Raw genomic sequence first — 23,968 nt, 5'->3', positions numbered from 1 at the left:
ACTACTGAAAGGATAACTCAGTTACAGGTCAGTGGCTCTGAGTGGGCAACAGCAGTGATTCATCATAGTGCAGTGCTGTACAAACAGTATCGGAGGAACAGGCAGTTCCAAAGGTGTCCATTCGGTCCCTCGTATCTGTGCCAGTTCATTGAAAGGGCTCGCTTACTAGTCTCACTCTCTCAGCCTTAGGGATGTTTTCGTTTGAACTGTGTTTAAAGGAATCCTTTGAAATTTGTTATTGGATCTGTTTCCTTCACTCTGTCAGACAGGACATTCCAGATCATAACAACTTACTGCACAACACAAAACTCTGCTTGCATCTTTTGCCAATCAGATAAGGTTTGTTATCTAGCTCATAATCTTTTTGCCATTGGAAAAGATTTCTGCTTATTTTATCCAGGAGGACTTACATAATAGCACGCACCTGTATTAAATCATGCCTTCAGTTTCATGGCTTTAAGAAAACAATTCCAGCTTTGCTAACATTGCCACATAACGGAAGTCTCCCATTCCTGGTAACATTGCAGTAACTCCCTGCGTCACCTTAACACTTGACATCACTTAGGAAAAATGTTACTGTTCATTTTTATGGAGCCACAGAGTCATAGAGCACAACAGCGCAAAAATGGCCCTTCAGCCCATCTGTTCTGTGCCTAACTTTTTCTGCCTAGTCCCATCCACCCGCACCCAGACCATAGTCCTCCATGTGCCTCTCATCCACATGTACAACCAAGCTGCTCTTAAATATACAATTAAACCTGCATCTACCACTTCTGCTGGCAACTCATTCCACACTCAGACCACCATCTGACTGAAGAGACTTCCCCTCAGGTTCCACTTTAATATTTAAACTTTCATCCCAAACCTATGACCCTTAGTTCTAGTTTCGCTCAGCCTCAGGGGAACAAAGCCAGCATGCATCCACCCTACCTATACCCCTCATAATTCTGCATACCTCTATAAGATTGCCCCTCATTCTCCTGTGCTCCAGGAAGTACAGTCCTGACCTTTATCAAACTCTCCCTTTAGCTCACGTCCACAAGTTCAGGTAATATCCTTCTAAGCTTTTTGTTAACTTTCATTTTCGTCACTTTGTGTACTGTACACACTATCAGATTCTAATCGTGTACAAATGGCCGCACTCAGCAGTTACTCGTACGTTGTGTTTTATAGGATAACTTTTATATTTATATTCATTATGTTGTTATGCTTACTGTGTTTTTTATGCTGCTTTGGATCCGGAATAGCAATTATTTTGTTCTCCTTATGCTCGTGTACAATCTTAAATCCTGAATTGCTTCTTGAATCTTTTCTGTATGTAGATGACCAGAGCTACACACAATGTACCATATTCGACTTCACCAAAGTCTTATAAAAGTTTAACATCGTATGCCAATCCCTGAACTCAGTGCTCTGATTTATGAAGGCAAATGTGCCAAAGCTCTCTTTATGACCCTATCCACCCTGCAACACCAATTTCAAGGAAGTATGGATCTGTATTTTCAGATCCCTTTGTTCTGCTGTACTCCTCAGTGTCTTACCATTCACTGTGTAAGTCTTACCCTGGTTTGTCCTGCCAAAGTGTAATTGTCTGCATTAAATTCCATCTTGTTACCCCGGATCCAATGCAGCATAAAAGAGCTCCTTAAACTGAAACATTAACTACTTCCCTATCCACAGATTCTGCTCCAAGCTGCTGAATACCCCAGCATTTCCTATTTTTATTTTCCATTAAATTTCCCATTATGTTGGCTGCGATCTGAAGATAAAGAAGAGTACACTGATATTTATTTACATTGAATACAGCCCGTCACTCCTCACTCTGTGAGGCTACTTAATTATACAGTTTTTTTCGTATTTCACGGAGATGACATTAATGATTGGAAGTTACAAACAATTCAGTGTTTCAATATTCCCTACTCAACAGTAATCAGATTAAGGCTAGCACTGTCTCTAGTTGTCCTGAAACTAAATCCATTAGGACTACAAAAAATACTTTCTATTATATCTTGTTAGCTTATTAGCCTTATCTAATTAATTCTAATGCATGATGCAAGCATAATGCATTATGAAGACTCCTGGGATATGATTTATTTCCTGCAGGTGGCATTGGCAATCATTTATTTGTGCTTTTGAGCTCATCGGTCACTGGACCAATTCATCAACGGTCTATAAATATGAAATCTTACCCTATTTATCTCCAATTTCTTTCCTTTCCCACCGCACTTTAAAGCAATTAGTTTAGCGTCTTTAGCCACAGCCACCAGGCTTCCTACTGCCTCTCTGTTCTGTCTGCTCATCCAATGATGAACCTATCATCACGTTGGCACAGCAGTACTGTACAATCTCTGCCTCCCATCTTCTCCATTTCAATCCAACATTTCATGGTCTTCAGTCCTATGTTGACCACATCGATCTGGGCACTTCTCCCCATCTTCCCCTAGCTTTCTGGTGCTCTGTCAAAGCTATTTTGAAGCTGATTCCATACATACCCCGATGAGGAGTTATAAACCAGACATACACTAATAAATCAGTTAGACAAACATTTCCATTTTCCTACTTGAGATTTAAGGATTAAATTGATCTGCTTCAGGTTAGTCCAGCAGTTGGTTCCTGTTGGCAGGATCAGCTGTAACTGGGGGTAACTCTGGGATTGTCCACTTGTGCCTGAACCTTACTACAACAGATGGATTCTTTCTCTGGGGTATTATCTCAAGGGTGGCATGATAGTTAGCATAATGCTATTACAGTGACACTTGTGGGCTGCCCAGCACAACCCTCGCTGTACATTTCACTGTATGTTTCGATCTACAGTATATGTGACAAATAAAGTTTACCTTTATCTTTATAAATCTGGAACAATGGAGACACTGTTTCCTTTGTTGGAAGTTGGAAGGTTCAAGTGCCATTTTAGTCAAGAACACAAAGTTTAAGCTATCACACTGGAGGTTCTCTTGGAGGTGCTGTCAGATTAAGAATTGTAGAACAAGTTATGATGCAAAACCTTTGATAAGCAAGAAGATATCCCAGGACATTTGGTTGGCATTTACTATTCAATCAATATAACCTTACCTCACCTTAACAGAGATATTCCCTTTGTCTATACTATCCCTCCCACACTCTCTCTACAACTTACAACAAACTTATTTTCTCTTTTTCCCATTTTTAATGAAGAGTAGTTGACCTGAAACATTACCCTGTTTCACTTTTCCTTTTATCTGTGTACTTTTCTACCTTCCCTCATTTCACATTTTTTACCTTCCCTTACTGACACATACCCTCTGTCTAGCTCATCAGCGTATCAATGACCAAATTTCACCATTTCATCCCATAACCATACTGATTGCCCTCCCTCAGAGATTTTTTTTATTTTTATTCCTTTTCCCTCCCAAACCTCTCTCCAACTTAAACTTAACTTTAGTTTTCTGTCCTTCTCAGTTCTGAAGCATTGTTTCTTGAAGAATAAACTCTTCTTGGGCTTCCAGCCAGGTACATGGTACAGATCTACCTGTATCTGACTGGAAGCCTGAGAAGAGTTTATCCATCTTATGTGCTGGGAATGCAGTAGATCCTCTTCCATTGTTCCTCTCTCCACAGATGTTGCCTGACCTACCAATTTTCTAGTGTTCTTCCAGACTTCCAGCTTTACGACCTAAAATGGATTATTTGGTCATTAACATATTATTGCTCCTGGAACTTGGTTATACATAAAGCTTCTGCCACATTTTCTACATTCCAATAATAGCTTCACTTCAGAAGTGTTTTATTGCAAGTAAAGTGCTTTGGGTTATCACCAGAGTTACACAAGTCCTAATCTCTCTTCTTCAAAATATAGACAGTGTCAGAATGATTTGTGACTTGTGCAAATAGTTTGTTTTTTACCTCTTGGTATTTTCGTTATCGCTATTGGACTGGGAAAGATTCAAGAACATTCCCGTGGATTGCGTTATCCCAAGCCACCGGCCTGGGCAATGACAGCAAACGTGTGACAGGACATAGCTTCCAGAAGTGGCGAGACTGAATGAAGACAATGATGAGGAAGGAAAGGTCATGGAACCTCCTTCCCTCTAATGACAGACAGCGCCTAGCAGAAGATAGCTGTTGTGTCTGTGATTTATTCACATGAGACAGGCTTCCTCCGTGTGGCGTCGCGGACTGGGTGTTTGCACAGATTAATATCGCTTGATGGAAGAATTGGGAGCCACGTGACCTTGAATTCCCAATCTGCACTCCCTCAGAGTTCTCTCGCACAAAATCAGCCCTTATAAGTCTTCTAACTTTCTCCCTTTCTGACTGCATTCCTCGTGATATATTGAGCTGGTGAGTTCAAACATTGTCAGCTTGATCTTCTGCACATGGGGCCTGGTGGTTACTGCCAGTTTTGATTAAGGCATGAAAAAATAATCTGGATTTCTTTGTAAGAAAATAGTCTTCCTGACTATTCAGTTTCAGCAAGTCCCCTGGGTCACTTGACATTATATCAAGATATCACAAGGAAGTATTTTCTGTGTAAACCACATCTAAAGGCCCCAGATTCCATAATTCATACCAGTACTCAGCAGGGAATGAAGGCACGCTCCAAAAAGTTGTGTTATGCTGGGGCTGGAACCAACCACACATCCCCTGCTTTGAGAGTTAAAAGCTGAGGCACCACAAGGAAGAAAGAACAAGGCTTTCAATCCATATTTTTCTATTGTACTTAGAATTAAATCCTATGACATTCCTGGAATGGAAAGAGATCTCCTGGGTGGCTCCAACTCTGAGTTGAGGGATGGATAGGAGTGAATGTTCCAGATATAGGGAACAGGAGGATGAATCCTTGACTTCTCTGGCTCTCTGGCTGACTTGCCTTTCTCCATTATTGCTTGAGTGGGAAATGCCATTCCTTTCAGGTAGATGGAAATCCAGGAAAGGTTTGCCATTTGCCTGGATTAGCATGGCTCCAAACCTTCCAGCACAAAGCCATCTCCTGATTAGAGGCCTACTTCCAAGGTTCACTCTCTCTTGTCATACACAGTAGGTCCAAAAACCCACCACTTCCATCATCAAGGTGTCCCACCATACAGGCCATGCTCTCTTCTTCCTGCTGCTCTTGAGAAGGAGGTTCAGAAGCCTTAGGTCCCACACCACCAGGTTCAGGAGCAGTTGTTACCCTTCAGCCATCAGATTCTTGGACCAGAGTGGGTAACTTCACTCACTTCCATATAAGGACTCACTTTCAAGGACTCTACAACTCATGTTCGCAGTGTTATTTATTTATTAGTATTATTATTTGTTTTTTTTGTATTTGTGCAATTTGTCTTCTTTTGCACATTGGTTGTTTGTCGGTCTTTGTTTTTGTGTAGTTTTTCATTGATGCTATTGTTTTCCTTTGTTCTACTGTGAATGCCTGATAGAAAATGAATCTCAGATGGTGATATATATGCTTTTGACAATACATTTACATTGAACTTTGAGCTTTACAGGGACACGGGTCTGGATCCATGGAAACGACAGCACTGTGAGGTGACCGTCTAAGTAACACATCACTGGTTAGGCATTACCATCCTCTCATCCATTATACAGAAAGGGTTACCTCTTTAAGACCAGCTGATTGGCTCTTTCTGTAACCCATCCTGATCACCCACGCCTCTCCTCCTCTACCTTCTTTCTTGCAGAATTTTCTAGCTTCATCAGGATGGGACCAGTCAATTGGCACAGCTAGACCACCTACCTTTCAGAATCAGAATCAAAATCAGGTTTAAAATCACCAACTTAGGCTGCAAAATTTGTTGATTGTGGCAACAGTGTAGTGTAGTGCATTGGCTGGAGACCAGGGTTCGATTCCCACCACTGCCTGTAGGGAATTTTTAAGTTCTATCTGTGAACGACGAGGGACCACAAACCAATCTTCACAGAGGGATCAGAAGTGGAGAGAGTGAGCAATGTCAAGTTCCTGAGTGTCAACATCTCTGAGGATCTATCCTGGGCCCAACATATCGATGCAGCTATAAAGAAGGCAAGACAGCGGCTATATATCATTAGGAGTTTGAAGAGATCTGGTTTGTCTCCAAAAACACTTACAAATTTCGACAGATGTACCATGGAGAGCATTCTAACTGGCTGCATCACCGTCTGGTCTGGTGGGGTGGGGTGGGGGCTACTGCACAGGATCGAAGTAAGCTGCAGAGAGTTGTAAAATTAGTCAGCTCCATCATGGGCATTAGTCTCTGTGGTATCCAGGACATCTTAAAGGAGTGATGGCTCAAAAAGGCACTGGTCATCACTGAGTACCCCCATCACCCAGGACATGCCCTCTTCTCATTGTTCCTGTCGGGAAGGAGATACAGGAGCCTGAAGGCCCACACTCAACAGCTTAGTTCCCACTGCCACCTGGTTTCGGAGCCATGAACACCACCTCGCTATTTTATTTCTATTTTTTGCACTACTTATCTAATATGACCATTTAATATATTTACTGTAATTCACTGCTTTTTTCTATGATCATGTATTGCATTGATCTGCTGCTGTGAAGTTAACAAATTTCATGACACATGGTGATGATATCATACCTGATTCTGAATGTGTGGGTTTCTTCAGAGTGCTCTGGTTTTCTCCCACGTTCCGAGGATGTATGGGTTAGCAGGTTGATTGTGCACATGGGTGTAATTTGGCGTCATGGGCTTGTTGAGCTGGAAGGGCTTGTTACTGTGCTGTATCTTTGATCTAAATCAAAAGAAGAACAACATTCATGGGCTCATGGAGCGTTCTGAGATCTGATGGCGAAGGGGAAGAAGCTTTTTTCAAAAATTTTGAGTGTGGATCTTTGGGGCTTCTATACCTCCTCCTAATGAGAAGAGGGCATGTCCCTGATGATGAGGGCCCTTAATGGTGGATGCCTTCTTCCTGATGCCCTTTGAAGATACCCCCAATGACGGGGAGGCTTGTGCTTCCTTCCCTGGACCTGAGAGCCTCTTCCCCTTTCTCACTCTCCTGCCACGTTGCATGCACAATTTTGCACCTCCTGAAACCCCTTCGAACAGGCCACAGCGAAGCGTGCTTTTCCCTAGCAACGAAGCTGCTCAAATGGTCAGTTGCGGCAGCTGTGCGTCCGTATGACCTCGCATCAGTAGGGTTTGGTGTCTGGGCCTTCTTGATCTGAGGAGGGCACATCGACCCAATTCTTTCAGTGATTCTTCCTCCGCCGATCCCACCTGTGTTTTTCTGGCATTTTCCGCTTTTGCTTAGAAGTATGGGGGGTGGGGTTGAGTCTCACTGAAGTCTACCAGATACTGAAATGCCTGAAGAAAGTGGATGTGGAGAGGATGTTTTTGTTAGCAGAGTCTAGGATCTGAGGGCACAGCCTCAGGATAAAGCTACATCTACTTACAACGGAGATGAGGAGGAACGGAGAAGCTGTAGAACTTGTTGACACAAAGGGCTTTGAAGGCCAAGTCACTGTGTGTATTTAAGGCAGAGATTGTTAAAGGGGTTATTGATTACTAAAGGGGTTGAGGGTTAAATGAAGAAGGTGGGAAAATGGAGTTGAGAAAAAGGTTCAACCATAATTTGAAAACCGTGCGGACTTTATATAAGATCACATCAGATACAGAGATGAAAAAAAGGTAATTCAGCCTAAGCAGTCCATGTTTTTAATTTAACTATATCTTTCACTGGTGATCGCTACTGACACGACGTCTTGTGCCTGTGATGTTGCTGCAAATAAGTTTTACAGTGCGCCTGTACATACGTGTCCTTGTGCTTATGTCAATAAACTCGACTTAGACTTTGAACAGTAAACAGCGCTCTGTGTTATCTAACCAAGATTCAATATATAGCAGGTTTTTCAAAACGTCCCTACTCTTCAGTTCCCTCCATCTAGAAGTAAACCCCATTGTTGCTTCTGCTGTCTCTCTGACCTTACCGGCCTGTAGCTCAACTGTTGGCAATTTGTGTATCTGTACTGTGGGCGTTCCTCTTCCCTGTACCCCAGCTAGACGCACAGCTTCCTAGTAACAAGTAACCTTCCTGCCAAAAGGTACTGCCTTATGCGGAAATTCATGTTCTCAATGTTTGCCCTTTCTGCAGGTCTATTTTGGTTGCTGATTGCTGATTTTCAGTACTTGGTGGCTGATTTTCAGTGCTTCTCCTCACCCCTAGACCTTACATTCAGCTCAGTCATCCATTTCTGACAGAGAAGCTGCCCGGCTAAAGAGCATGTTGTGTTACCAAATTCACCAAGAAATTCAGGTGAGAGAAGCCCAAAACATTCTGTTACAGATAACTTAAACCTTCCCACCGCTATGCAGTTTACCGGCAATCTAACTTCAAACAGCCATTCAGTTATATATTTAGTGGCCAGTATGAACATTTGAAAGTGTCTATCTTTCTACACATAATCTGCGAAGATACTTTGGTCATCAATAGCCGTTTTCAAATTGATAAGCCCGCTCTTAATCGGGATACTGATGAAAAAATTTGGAAGTATTTTGTCGCAAGTAAAGACATAACATTTGAAAGATATACATTCTTTTCCTGTGACCAGAAACAAGGTGTCAGCTTTGACCAATACTTAGCTGAACTACTTACACTGAGTAAGTCCTGTGAGTTTGGAAACTTGAGAGACTCACTAGTCAGAAACAAAATAGTTTGTGGAATCCCAGATAAAGCTCTCAGAGAAAGATTGCTTTGTGAAAAAGGTTTAACACTAGAAAAGGCTGTGGATATGTGTAGGGCAGCAGAGACCACACGATCTCAAGCTAAGTAGCTGTACAGTGTAGAAACACTAGTGCAGAGGGGCAGAGCACGAGATGTTTCCCAAAGCCACAACATAGCAGAGGCAGGCTCAAACAGCAAATGCAGTAAATGTGGAGGTAGGCACATTCCAAAGAAGTGCCCTGCGTATGGAAAGGCCTGCAACAGTTGTAGGAAGAAAATCATTTTGCAAAGTGCTGCACAGCTGGGGCTACCAAGAGAAAGATGCACACAGTTGGTGAGGACAGTGAGGATGTTTTGGTGGATTCCCTGCAAACTGCTGGTGCTGGTAAGACAGAATGGATTGTTCCAGTGTCTAAATGAGACAGTAATTCCACTCAAGCTTGACACCGGAGACCAGGTGATTCTTTTATCCATCGATGATTACACGACTCTCACAGTAAAGAGTAAGATTTACCCAGTGAAGTTAAAAGAGACAGGCTATACTGGAGAGAACGTTCCAGTAAAAGGAGGCTGTATAGTGAGCTTCAAGCACAAGGGGCAGTACCTAAAGGCACAGCTACGGATTGTAGGAAAACGAGTACAGGCTCAAGCTAGTGGCTTCAGAACCCAAAGATGACCACGTAATACTCATGGAAGAGTATGCAGATGTCTTTGAAGGGTTTGGATGCTTTCCTGATGTAACTTGAGGAACCTGTAACAGCACTCATGAGAACACCAGAGAGGTTATGCAAGAGAAACACAAGAACTCCAGTTTCCGTAGACATCCGTACCAGCCACATCAGGATGCTAATGATGAACAGAGTGGTCATGATGTGGAAGCCACCAGTCTTGTACCAGCTACATCTTGTAGCTTTGCTTCAAAATCTGTCTCTCATGGACTTCCACATCTTGTCGCTTTGCTTCAAAATCTGTCTCTCATCGACTTCCAGTTAAAGACGGGAAATCAAATATATCACCACAATTCTCACCGAAGCAGAAGAGGTAAAATAAAAAAAGGAAGATGGGGAGGTCACGCAATCCCTAAGGTCGGAACATCAGCACCAGTTCAACAGGAGGAGTTGCTATCTATGATACTCAGCCAACAGAAGGAGCTCTGTGAGTTGAGACAGAATCCATTGGAACTTGTGACGTGGGGAGCTGGTCCATGCACTCAGGCTGAGCAGAAGCCATGAGTTGGGCACACTTGCTCATGTGGCACTAGAGCCATTAATTGCAAATAAAGATGTGCTAGCGTTTTTTACCCAGGCTGTTTGCTTTTATTAAGAACAAACGTAACAATTATCATGGACTTCTTTGCTCTCTATGTCCTTCATACATGCCTATTCTTCACTCAGTACCACGAGGGCAAGCATTCCTCTGCCAGAAATAATTTGACAACATAAACACAAAAAAATTCTGCAGATGCTGGAAATGCAAAGCAGCGCACACAAGATGCTGGATTAATAAACAATTAATAAACAAAGGATGTTTTGAGGCAAGACCCTTCTTCAGGACTCGAAAGGATGAGGGAAGATGCTAGAATAAGAAGATGGAGGGGAGGGAAGTGGGATAAACTAGAAGATGATAGGTGAAGTCAGGTGGGATAAAGTAAGAGACTGGGATGAGATAGGTGGAAAAGGCAAAGTGCTGGAGAAGAAGGAATCTGATAGGAGAGGGAAATGGGCCATGGGAGAAAGGGAAGGAGGAGGGCACCAAGAGAGGTGATAGGCAGATGAGGAGAAGAGGTAAGAGGCCAGAGTGAGGAATAGAAGAAGAGGGAAGGGGAGAAAATCAGCCAGAAGTTTGAGAAATTGATGTTCAATGCATCAGGTTGGAGGCTATCCAGACGGATTATAAGGTGTTGCTCCTCCAGCCTGAGAGAGCCAGGCCTCTCCTCCACCATCTTATTCTGGCATCTTCCTCCTTCCTTTCCAGTTCTGAGGAAGGATCTTGGCCTGAAACATCAAATGTTCATTAATTTCCAGAGACGATGCCTGAACTTCTGAGATCCTCCAGCATTTTGTGCGTGTTGCTCTGTAATTTGACGAGGTGTTTTTAACAGAAGCATTTGGTCAGACTTCCCCTTGGGGCTGGCACAGGAACAGGAGGAGCTAATCAGAAATGTCACAGCCGATTGAACACCATCGTTGTCAGAATCCTAAACACCTTTAAGATCACGTACTGTATCTGATGCTCTGTGCCTGTGACGCTGCTGCAAATAAGTTTTTTGTTGCACCTGTGCACACGTGTACTTGTGCAGATGGCAACAGACTCGACTTTGAAGCTATAGCCACAGCTCGGTGTTGAGCTACTGAGTTGGAAGTTCAGCAGCAATGTGGGGAACTGAGGTCAAATCTCCAGGGCAATCAAAATGTCTAAGTTCAGGAGTTGATGTGGAATTTTAAAAAGTAGTCATTAATAATGTTGCTGTAAAAGCTACCCTTCTTCAGAGAGGAAATTCTGGCATGTCTTAGGTAGAACTTCAACCCTCCAATGTGGTTCACTCTTAAGTATACCATTCTATTCAAGGTGATTAGAGGTGGGTGGTACTGCCAGGGTATCCAGATCCTGAATGATGGGTAAGTTATTTAAGCTAGCAGTCTAATTTTCCTTAACTAACCTTGGCATTGCTTATGGGGAAATGGGGGTCCAGTGAACTGGACAAGTGCCATTGTTCCTCTGCTTTTCAGGGTCTGTGGTCCTTCTCAAAGGAAGGGCTCTCTAGAAGCTAGAAAGATGTGTTCAGCATGCTTTCAGCGGCAGCTCTCTCACTGACCATGGTAGTGTCAAGAGCTGAGCATAATACAAAAGATCAAGGCAGCCAATTCTGTCACGTGAGTGTAGAAATAAAATCCTAGCAATATCCATTTTGAATACATAAAGGAACGAGCTTTCAGATAGTGTTTTGTGTATCCCCACAACAGCACTTCAGAGCCAGTATCATACTTTGAAAGTGTAGCACTGTTGTAATGTATGCATCATCAGCAGTGACTTGGAGAGCCTGAGTCACAGAACACAGAAACACGCCCTTCGGCCCATTGAGTCCATACTGACCACCAGCCACTTACTTTCCCCAGACTCTTACCCACATCCAACACTTTAGGAACAGCTTCTTCCCCTCTACTATCAGATTCCCGAATGGTTCATGAAACCACGAACACTAAATCGCCATTCCTCTTTTGCACTATAGATTTATTTACTTTTCATTATGAGTTATAGTAATTTTTATGTTTTACTCTGTTGCGCTGCCACAAAACAACATATGGCTAATATGAGGGGGCATGATTTTAAAGACTGAAGGAAAGAATAGGGGGATGTCAGGAGTAAGTTTTGTACCCAGAGAGTGGTGGGTCTGTGGAACGCTTTGTGAGGGGTGGTGGTAGAGGCAGATACATTAGGAACATTGAAGAAACTGTTAGATAGGCACGTGGATGATAGAGAAAAAAAATGAAGGGTTACATAGGAGGAAAGGGTTCTGTAACCTCGTGGGACCCTGTGCATTGGCAGCACCGTACCAGGCAGGTATGCAACCAATCAGAATGCTTATTGTTTGAGAGAGGAATAGTGAATCTGTGAAATTTGTTGCCACGGGCAGCTGTGGAGACCAAGTCTTTATGTATATTTAAGGCAGAGGTTGACAGATTCTTGATTGGTCAGGGCATGAAAGGATATGGGGAGAAGGCAGGAGATTGGGGCTGAGAGGGAAAATGGATCGGCTGTGATGAAATGGTGGAGCAGACTCGATGAACCTCATGGGTTAATTTTGCTCCTATGTCTTATGGTCTTAGTAATTAGATAACAGAGAGATTCGAGCTGCTCCTGGCAGCCATTCGAGGGATTGTGTATGCCAAGGGACAGTCTCTCCAATGGCGTGCCACAGCATAACCCTGCATGACCTGTTCTACTGAATCTGCCCTCTCCATGGGATGCACAGTAGGCTAACACCACATAGTGCAGTCTGCAGCTGTCACAGAGTGGATTCTGAATGATGGTGTTACCCAGCACCAAATAATCTGCTGTCATCCTCCCAGCTTGTAAACAGACCAGAGCCCATGAGTATCACAATATTCCCTGTTACACCTTGAGGAAGTTGCACTGCACCTGGGGAAATATTCTGGACCAGACCTCCATGTTACTACTTTTCCAAAAACCTTTGCTGTTCTCTTGGCTAATCCCTCAAGGGCTCTGGTGCAGCTCATCCAAACATGCATGGCCATAGCCTTTCCTGATAGTCCACATACCCTCTCCTCTCATGCTTGCTGGAACCCCTGAGTTCCCTGCAGTTAACCCTCTCTTTGCCGCTCATTCAGTGCTCCCATCCAATTTGATCCTAAGTCCTCTCTTCCTGGTGTGTCCCAGTTCATTATGTCCACTGTATTTCCAGGAGATCTCTTTGACCAATGTCCTCCTGGCTGCTGAATCTCCTCAATGACTGGGACCGAGAAGAAGAGGACGGATGAGATGAGTGAGTTACTCAGTGTGACTCGCATTGTCCAAGTGTATTCCTTTTCTCCCTTCAACATTGATATTGAATGTTAACAGGCATTCAGGCTAGCCTCCTCACTGGAATTGATTCTTCTATCCTTTTGGATGGCAACCCCTTCCCTGGACTGAACACCCCCCAACCCCTGCAGGAGGTTCTCATTTCCTTAAGATTACCTCAGCTGGTTTCTCACTTGGTGTTGGGCAGGGAGTTATGTATTTAATATTTCAGTAATATTGTAAATATATTGTTTGATTAAGCATTCTTTCTTGTTTAAATAGTTCATTACAGGTTATATGTAAAAGTAAGTGAATGGCATACGTCATCACACCAGCAAGTCAAAAGTGTACACCTCGCTTAAGGTGAAAAAACAAAGTTATACTGGCATTCCAGACTCCCTTGTTTTTCTTCCAAGTGGTTTTATGCTTTGGAGTTACAAAACGTATCAGTGGTGATGAGGAAGTTTTAAAGGAATCTGTGACAACTACCTACCTGTTGAAGCGCAGCGAGACATTAGAGTGAAAAAAAAAACACAGCAGGCCTTCTTTGCAAGAGGAGAAGACATTCGAGCTTAAAAAAAAGTCACAGAGCGGACAAAATTTGTGGGTTCGTAAGCAATGAGTGCCAGGCGAATATAATAACAAATAAAAAAGCAGGTATGGCTGGCAACATTGGTGGATGCTTTAAGCCAAAGGACATATCACAGTTGCGATCCTTTTTAGGATTTGTCAACTACTATAACAGATTCCTCTAAACCTGGCTACTGTGCTCCACCCCTTGAATTCATTACTACAGATCGGGAAGAAATAGCAGCGGAAAAAGCCGTGCGAGATGGCTTTCAAAGAGGTAGAGTAAATGGTGACATCAGACACAGTACTTACACGTTATGATCCAAATTTTCCAGTGAAGGTTGCTTGCGATGCCTCAGCTTAGGGTGGAGGTGTCGTCATGTCACATGTTACGAATGATGAAAGTGAACACTCTTTGCATCACGTTCCCTTAGTAAAGACTGACAGAGAGGCCTTGAGTCTGGTTTGGGGTGTAAAACGTCTCAACCAGTACTTGTAGGGGAGAGAGTTTACCCTCATTACTGATCATCAGCCACTAGTGTCCATTTTCAATCCACAGAAGGGTGTTCCACTAACAGCAGCAACACAAATGCAGAGACGGGCTCTGTTTCTTGGAGGACACAATTAGAACATCGATTTCAAGAGGACAACGAAACATGGAAATGCTGATGGAGCATATTGGAGAAAAGGAGAAGAACGGTGTCCGGAGCTGACAGAACCACTTCCTGCAGTTTCACACTGAACTCTTACAACATCACTAAGGAAGCCCCAGAACCTGAGATTGATTCACAGCCACAAGTCTCACCTGCCAAACAGAGTGACCCCCCCCCCCCCCCATTCCGGCAGGAAAGCCAGTAAGGAATCCTTTACAGTGATTAAATCTTTAGCCTTGAACGGGACAATTTTAAATTTACAATGCTGTAGATGTCAGTATATAGTAGTTGTATTATATATGGTGATACACACATACACACACACGTACACACACACACACACGCACACACACACACACATATATATATATATAGAGAGAGAGAGAGAAAGAGAGAGAGAGAGGGAGAGAGAGAGAGAGAGAGAGGGAGAGAGAGAGAGAGAATGCGTGCTAGGGTGCCTAAGACTTTATCACTGTACTGTAGCAATTTTATGTATTGCACTGTACTGGGGCCACACAAAAAAAAACATTTTGTGGTCCATCCTTGCTCGTTCTCTGTCTGTTCTTCGCAGCTGATCTATCTTGTAGAACACACACAAAATTCTGGAAGAGCATAGCAGGTCAATGGACGGGAATAAACAATCAATGTTTTGGGCCAAGACTCTTCATCAGGGCACAAGAGATTCTGCAGCATCTGCAGAAATTCTTGTGTCTATGACCGATCTTCTCAGCCAGCACTCTACTTGTCTGTGCCTCTCTCTTTCGATGTATCACTATTTATATCAGTTTATATTCGATTACATGTGTCTACAGTACCTGTTTACCTCTTACACTTTTCATCAAAGATCCGTACCATCCAGGCCATGCCACCTTCTCACAGATACCATTGAGCAGAAGGTACAGAAACCTGAAGTCCCACACTGCCAGGTTCAAGAAGAGCTATTGTCCTTCAATCATTTGGTTCATGAGCTAATCCCACGCAACCCTAATCATTACGGCAAAGTCGCAACACTATGCCAATGTCAAGCACTTTGCACCACCATGGGTTTTGCTTTGCTCTAGTTGTGTATTTACTGTAAAAACACATAACTTATGGTCACTTTGTGTTTCTCTTATGAATGTTGTGCCTCTGATGGTACATAGTTGTAAAGTTGATGTAAATAAGCTTCTCATAGCATTTGTGCACAAGTGTACTTGTGTAATGACGATAAACTTGAATTTGACTTTGTCTTCTCCATGCCCTTCCATATGGGCGTACATGTCCATTTCTTTACATATGTATCACTAAGCTTCTTTCTCTTGCTATATCTCTATCACTCCTTATCTCTCTTTCCTCTCTCTATCCCTGTTTTCTACCCCTCACTCTGTCCCCATCATACTATTTTCCTCTTCCTCACGGTCTTTCTGTCATCCCCACCTCCTTCTCCACAGCAGACTTAGTCAAGGTGACTTAATCATCTGATTGACCTCATGAAATGTGTCACACGAAAGGAAAATAATCCCTTCCAGCCAGGAAGTGAACCTTTCCTGTCTTGCACACTCACCCTGGGGCATTGTTTGCTTGCTGAACAATGCATCTGCTAGTGAGGACTAGGAGTGATGTGTCTGGAGCAGGAATTCAATTGACTATTACACAGGATGCAAACCAATAACAATGAGATTTACAGTGGAACCTGCTCAGTCATTACACAAAGGAAATTCATCGGAGCCTGACAGATAACTGACAAGTTTTGATGCTTTCTCACTTGTATGTGGCAATCATTTTCAGTCATAAATTTGTTTTATGCTACAATGGTGAATTGAAGTCCAGTGCATCAAGCATGTTACATTCTGTTTGTAATGCAAGGCCTAGTTGGAATATAGAAGGTCATGTGGCCTGCATTAACCTGCATCAGCCTGGGAGAGATGCCAGCAAGGAGATTAGGTCTCAAGGCAGAACATTTCAGATGCATTTCCTTCCATCTAGTCCCATTTGGAATGGGCACGGATTCCAGTATGCTCTCAGATAGATGGAATTTATCTGATGAAGCTGGGATTTCAATTGCAATCAAATTTAGTTCAGGTCACCTCATTGTAAAGAGGTCGTGGAAGCTTTAGAGAGCGTGCAGAGGAGATTTACCAACATGCTTGCTTGGATTAGAGAGCACATGTCATGAGGAAAGGCTGAGCGAGCTCGGGCTTTTGTCTTTACAGCTGGAGGATGAGAGGCAATTGATAGAGGTGTATATGATAATAAGAGGCATAGATCAAGGAGACAGCCAGTGCCTTTACCCCAGGGCAACAGTGGTTAATATCAGAAGAAATCCTTTTAAGATGAGTGGAAGAATGTTTAGGAGAGATGTCAGAGGTAGGGTGTAAAAAGGAGAGTGGTGTGGTGGAAGTGTGGAATGCACTGTCAGAGGTGGTGGTAGAAGCTGATACATAGAAATCTACAGCACATTACAGGCCCTTCGGCCCACAATGTTGTGCCGACCATGTAACCTACTCTAGAAGCTGCCTAGAATTTCCCTAGTGCATAGCCCTCTATTTTTATAAGCTCCATGTACCTATCTAAGAGGCTTTTAAAAGACCCTATTGTATCCACCTCTACCACCGGCGCCAGCACACACCACTCTCTGTGTGAAAAAATTAACTCTGACATCCCCTCGATACCTATTTCCAAGCACTTTAAAACTATCCCCCCCCCTCATGTTAACCATTTCAGCCCTGGGAAAAAGCCTCTGGCTATCCACATGATCAATGCCCCTCATCATCTTATACACCTCTATCAAGTCACCTGTCATCCTCCCTTGCTCCAAGGAGAAAAGGCCAAGTTCACTCAACCTATTTTCATAAGGTAAACTCTTCAAACCAGGCAACATCCTTGTAAATCTCCTCTGCACTCTCTCTGTAGTATCCACATTCTTCCTGTAGTGAGGTGACCAGAAATGAACACAGTACTCCAAGTGGGGTCTAACTAAGGTCTTATATAGCTTTAACATTACCTCACAGCTCTTGAACTCAATCCCATGGTTGATGAAGGCCAACAATCCATACGCTTTCTTAACAACACTGTCAACCTGTGTAGCGGTTTTGAGTGTCCTATGAACACGGACCCCAAGATCTCTCAGATCCTCCCCACTGCCAAGAGTCTTATCATTAATACCATATTCTGTCTTTACATTTGACCTACCAAAATGAACCACCTCACACTTATCTAGGTTGGGTTGAAGTCCATCTGCCACTTCTCAGCCCAGTCTGCATCTTATCAGTATCCCGCTGTAACCTCTGACAACCTCCAGACTATCCACAACCCCCAACCTTTATGTCATCAGCACACTTACTAACCACCCTTCTACTTCTTCATCCAGGTCACTTATACATTCATGAAATTTAAGAAACTCATCGATAGGCACATAAATGAAAGAAAAATGGAGGGTTATGGGCTGTGTAGAAGGGAAGGGTTAGACTGATTGTAGAGGAGGTTAAATGGTCAGCCCTGTACTGTTGTATGTTCTATGGAATTTCCATTTGCCTTGGTTGATCTCCTGATGTTCCTAAGTAATTTCTTGTAGTATTTTACAGTGTAGTCCCTGTTGTAATGTGGGAAATGCAGAAGATAATTTAAACAGAGGAGATCCCATGAAGAAAAGCAAGACAATTCCCAGTACATTGGGTTGAACAGTAGATTCAGGAACACGCATATTGTTAAGATATCAAGGAAAGTCTCCCACTTTTCATCGAGTAGCATCTTTGACATCTTTACATTCTGTGGGATATGCCTGGATCTAGAGAGTCACTGACTGATAGCCGCGGCATTAGCTGTGGGGCAGCATTGAGAAGGGCAGACGGGATCCTCTGCTCCGATCTCTGGACCAGGGCCCCAGGCTGGCTGGAAAACTTGCCCATATACACCAGAGAGGACTGCAGGGGCAATTTTTCCAGCTTTTGCCCAAGTGGGAAGAGACACAGCAAGGCAGGGTTTCTGGGGGAGGGGGTGATTATCAGTGGGTACAAGTGTGACCATGGTGTAGTGCACATGGTACACACACACACACTCACTCACTCTAACCTACGCACACAAATACAACCTCAGACGTACACACACACACACACACACACACACGCAAGTCTTGTACTCACTGGAATTTAGAATGATGAAGGGGGATCTCATTGAAAGCCTACTGAATATTGTAAGTCCAGATAGGGTGGATGTTTCCAATAGTGGGAGAGTGTAGCACCAGAGGGCACAGCCTGAGAATACAAGGATGGCTCTTTAGAACAGAGAAGTGGAGAAATGTTTTAATTAGAGGGTGGTGAACCTGCAGAGTTATTTGCCATGGCTGTGGAGGCCAAGTCATTGGGTATATTTAAAGCAGAGGTTGATGGGTTCTTGATTAGTAAGGGTGGCAAAGATTACAGGGAAAATACAGGAGAATAGGTTTGAGAGGGAAAGTAAATCAGCCACGATTGAATGGCAGAGCAGACTCAATGGGCCAAATGTCCTAATTCTGCTCCCATGCCCTTATGGTCTTACACTTGTGCACACGCACAAAGGTAGACAGTTGCATAATCCATACACCTGTTACAGGACAAGGATGAGTCAGTCCCAGTGACTGAATCGGGATGTTCAGCAGTTTCAACAGCAGCATCCACAAACTCCTTGCCCCTGTCACATTCTGTACCGCCTGAAACAGCCCCTGGCCCACCTCGGGTTAGATTCCTCGGGTGGCAAGTTGAATGTCACTTTACAGACCACAGTGGTGATTATCACATAAATTACTGCCCAGACCAACCATCCGTAGCTCTGCTTCAAACTCCAATGCGTCCTTTGGCATTGTCTTACCTACTTACATCAAACCACAGCAATAAAGCCCCTCAAACCTTCCCTGTCTCCCAGTCATATTGTGACTAATCTGATTCTCATCCACCAGAGTAACTATTCATAAACACAAGAGATTCTGCAGATGCTGGAAATCTAGAGAAACACGCCCAAGGAGAAGGGTAAGGAAGGAGTAAGAGGGGAGCCAGAATAGGGAATGGTGAAAGAGAGAAGGGGAATAACTTTTTTACCCACTCACCTGTGAAGAACCTACATATTATCTTTGTCCTTAAAAATATTCAACAGCTCTCATTGAAAAGAAGTCTGAAGTGTCACACCTTTCTGAGAGAAATTATTTAATTTTGTCTTTGCTTTAATGGGTGAGCCTTTTTGAACAGCAACACATAGTTCAAGGTATTTTCACAAGGAAACATTCTTTTGTCATTTGCACTGCCATTCAAGTCTCCTAACATCTAAACTCCAGGAGACGTGAGCTTACACTGTAAAAACCCACCCTTTCCATTTCCAGGGATCAGCCTAATAAACTTCCCATTGACTTCTGGAAAGCCCCTGGCCCATGGCCATTCAGAATGCAGAGGGAATATTGGGACGTCCAACTCATGGCCAGGGTCACTCGGAGGCCCAGCATGACCGACAGGATGTCCTCTTAAAACTTATTGTTTTCCTGCTTTGCATTTTCTCTGTAGCTTTTACACTTCATTCTGCATTGCTATTGTTTTACCTTGTTCTACCTCAATGCACTGTGTAATGATCTGATCCATTTGAACAGTATGCAAGAGAAGCTTTTCACTGTATCACAGTACATATTCTTTTTTTTTCTTAATATGGAACGCTTCACGAATTTGCGTGTCATCCTTGCGCAGGGGCCATGCTAATCTTCTCTGTATCGTTCCAATGTTTTTTTTAGTATATGTGCTGCCGAAGCGAGCACTATCACAGTACATATGACAATAATAAACCAATTCCCACTCTAGCTCCAATTTCCCAGATCTGAAGAAGGGTCTCTGACTTGAAACATTATCTTTCCATGAATTCTACCTGATTTACTGAGTGTTTCTGAAACTTTCTGGTTTTATTTTTGAAGGAGAGCACCACCTCACAAATTATCCACCTTTTTCTCTCCCAGCCACCCCTTCTCCCACCTGACGAAGAATCTATGATTGCCCCACTGGCTTTCTCAAGTGCCTCAGCATCCATGGAACCAGAGAAGAAGGAAGTCAATTTCCACCCTAAGAGACTACCTTACAAAAATACCATCAGCATGTCCCTGTCCCACCAGCAGCCTAAACACCCTTGACCACTGCGGAAGATGTTATATACAACGAAGATGCCTACCGAGCCACCTCCCCATCTGCACTTTAGTAAATCAGGCCATCAAGTTCTGTTCCTTCTCTCTGCATACGTACCAAAGCTGAAACACAAGGATCCAGTCAGAGAGCTGACCAGAGCTGGTCTGAGGACATTATTGAGTGGCTCCATGATGCTTTGAATCGGTAACTGGGCCTGTGTTGAAAGTTTCAGCTGCCAGCCTAGGTGGGTGTATCTCCACCATCACGGATTTAACATCAAGCGTATTGAGGAGTGTGTACCAAAGTGGGCATTCAAGTACTCATGGACGAACTGTGAGACCCACTCCATACTCAGCTGGCAGAGGAATTAATGGGCATTTTTAAACTGGCAGTAATGAGAAGAGGGTTCTCACCTGGATGGTGAAGGTCCTTCATGGTGGATGCCATCTTTCGATGTCCTCGATGGTGGGGAGGCTTGTGCCATTGATGGGCTGGAATTGAGAACTAAAGTCAACAGGAATCTTGGGATCATTGCAAACCCTGGATGCAAGATTAGGAAAAGAGCAAGCAACTGCTGCTGCTTCACTTGGAAGGATCATTTAGGGCCCCTGGTTGGTGCAAAAAGTAGAGGGGAGCAGGCAGGTGTTGGATTTGGGGGCTTGTGGGACGGGGCAAGCTGGGTTGGGTTGGAAGAGCGGACTAGGGAGTCACAGGGTAAGTGGTTCTTGTGAAGCATGGAAAGATGAGGAGAGGATATAACGTGACTGGAGTAGGGTCTGCAATATATTTTGGCACGCTACCGGATAACGTGATCACTCAGGAACAGGGTCAAATACAAGAAGTTGTAGGTGCTATGAGTCCGGAGCAACACACACAAAGTGTTGGAAGTATTCAGTGGGTCAGGCAATATCTGAAGAGATGAATAAACAGTCTATATTTTGCGTATAGATCCTTCATCTGGAGCAGTGTCACTTTCCTCATGCCTGGCTTTGTATCACTGTCCTTTCCCTCATTTGTTAAACCACACCCCCTCCTTCTTTTCGCTCCCCCTTTCACCGCTTTTGCTTTAGAGGTCTGTACTTCAGGTTCACCCTCCACCCCCTTAGAACCTCGGCCTACGGTCTGTCTCCGCCAGGAGTACAACTGTCCAGGTGGGCCATAATCCACTGCCTGCTTGGGATTAGTCTCCCATTGCTCGGTCCCGAGTGAAGTAGGCAGACATTAATTCTGCAGGAAAACCAAGCTGTGGGATTGCTGCTGCCCCACACAAATGGGAGGCTGACTTGCAGTTACTATGACAACAAAGTTCCTGCTGCCTGTGCACTGCCCATGTGCCCAGGGAGTGTGTACCAGAATGGCAGCCTCAGGGTAGGACGGTCATGACAAACACCACCACACGCAGCAAGTAGAATGTTGGAACCATGCCAATGTGTTCGGCATTGACGTAACATGCACAGTGGATCTAATTTTACTCCCAAAGAACGTCGCCCCAACCCAACAACTTCACAGTCACCTTTATTGATAGTAATTTTTGGTTATGATTACTTTTTTAAAAATTAAATCAATTTTTTGTGAAATGAACACAGGAAGGATCTAGAAGTTATGGAGATTTACCAGGATATTGCCCAGATTGGAGATGTACCTTAGAGAAAAGGTTGAACGAGCTATAGTTTTTCTCTTTAGAGTAATGGAGGATGAGAGATGACGATAGAGTTACGTAAGATTATGAGTGGCATAGGCAGAGTGGATAACCAGCACCTTTTCCCCAGGGTGACAATGGCTCAATGACTAATACCAGAGGAAATTCTTTTGAGTTGGGTGGAAGAAACTTTAGGGAGATGTCAAAGGTACAGTTGTTTTGTTTATACACAGAGTGGGTGGGTCATTGAAGTAGGGATGGTGGTAGAGGCTGTTACACTGGGGACATTTAAGAGACTCTTAGATATGGGCATGGATGTAAGAAACATTGAGGGTTATGGTCAGTGTAGGAGGGAAGTGGTTACAGAGTGGTGAAAAGGTCACCACGACATAGTGGACCAAATGGCCTGTACGGTGCTGCACTGTGCCTGTAGGCTCTGCGTTCTGTGTTTTCAGGGCTAGAGTAACCAGACAGCACACCCCACTAGATATAAAATCGGTACACATCCTAACATGATCAGAAGCATTAAGAGATTTGTCAGAGATACAGTGAAAAACTTTGTTTCGCACGTCATTGATACAGATCATTTCGCAAGATCAGTACAAGAGAAAAACAAAAGCAGAATTCAGAACAGACTGTCAGACCGAGAAAGGACAAAGTACAAGTTGTTATTAAAGTGAGTATGCAGTGTACGACCCTGAGATATGTCTTTCCCACAGACAGCCGTGAAACAAAGAAAGAAAGACCATGGAACCTGTTCAAAGAAAAGCATCAAGCCCCTAAAGCACAAAAAAAAGCAAATCATGCAAATGGCAAAAATAGAGCACAAACGAAGATTATAAAACTGGTAATCAAAAGAATCCAGGCATATTCTGTTCAGCTCAGTGTTCATTATCTGCAGTCTGCCCTGATTTAAAATCACCGAAACAGCACCGAAAAAAGAGGAACCAGAAACCCAAAACACATCACAACATGAACTACAGAGTCCAAAACACAAATCACGTCGATTAAACCTTGGCCAAGACCCAGGACTCTGGCACCATCCTATGACAACATGGAGGGAGAGAGAGACCATTTGAATGCAAGGACTTTCCTTCCTCTGGGAGCAGCGGGGCGACCGTCACATACAGGCACCTTCCTGATGAGATTGGTGAGAAATGGAGTCAATCATGGGCTCACGTCCCATCTCCAGGCCTCTTGGCCTTAAGGCTTCACAATCCCCGGAATCTCCTCGGAGTGCCAGATCGATCAATCGGCCTGAAAACACACCACCAAAATGTAGATCACAGGCTCCGACAGGAGCAGAACCACTTTTGAAAGAAAAAGATGTAAAAGAAGTGAAAACGCAGTTTTGTGACCTGTCTGGAGGTTGTCGCCCTTGGAAAGTGCAAAGCAGGAAAACAATAAGGTGCATAGCTTTGATGATGTCTGCTTCACTTTGGTACCTATGGAGGCCACCAGGTGAATGCTGAGGGGGTCAGCAATCGTTCCCAATGGAGGCTGGAGGATCGGTGGTTGCTCCCAACAAAGGCCAAACGGTCAGCAATTGCTCCCAATGGAGGCCAGACGGTCAGCGATCACTCCCAACGGAAGCCACCAGGGTGTTTGGACTAGGCATGAATTCTGAGCCATGGAAGGACTATTTGATGTTCTGAGATTTATCTGACTGGACTGTATTTTATATTGGTGTCCTTCAGTTTCTTGGGCTTTCCTTTTGTGGCCGATTGGTGGGCAGGTGGTCTGTTGGGGGGGATCGGGGCTTTTATGCTACTGTTGCTGTTCTTTTTTGCGAGTGAGGGTGCTGGGGATTGTTATTGTCGCTGTTTTTTCCTGTGGGG

At 43.8% G+C, this 23,968-nt stretch overlaps 1 protein-coding gene and 1 pseudogene across 3 annotated transcripts in view; both read right to left on the bottom strand.

The window, feature by feature from the left end:
- The window catches only part of LOC140735911 (ciliary microtubule inner protein 1-like), a 121,704-nt gene that overhangs the window by 73,851 nt on the left and 23,885 nt on the right, over nt 1-23,968 (bottom strand). The window contains exon 2 of one of the 3 annotated variants that reach the window (XM_073061508.1): nt 6,552-6,705. The exons of the other annotated variants lie outside the window; for them this stretch is intronic. The gene's annotated coding sequence lies outside the window, so the exon portion shown is untranslated. The remainder of the gene's footprint in view (nt 1-6,551; nt 6,706-23,968) is intronic. 3 annotated transcript variants of the gene reach the window in all.
- On the bottom strand, nt 20,021-20,133 carry LOC140736401 (U6 spliceosomal RNA; annotated as a pseudogene).

This window comes from Hemitrygon akajei, chromosome 11 (assembly GCF_048418815.1).
Source record: "Hemitrygon akajei chromosome 11, sHemAka1.3, whole genome shotgun sequence".
Classification (NCBI taxonomy): Eukaryota; Metazoa; Chordata; class Chondrichthyes; order Myliobatiformes; family Dasyatidae; genus Hemitrygon; species Hemitrygon akajei.
The sequence above is the reverse complement of the archived record's forward strand: the minus strand, read 5'-3'. Positions and strand labels throughout refer to the sequence as shown.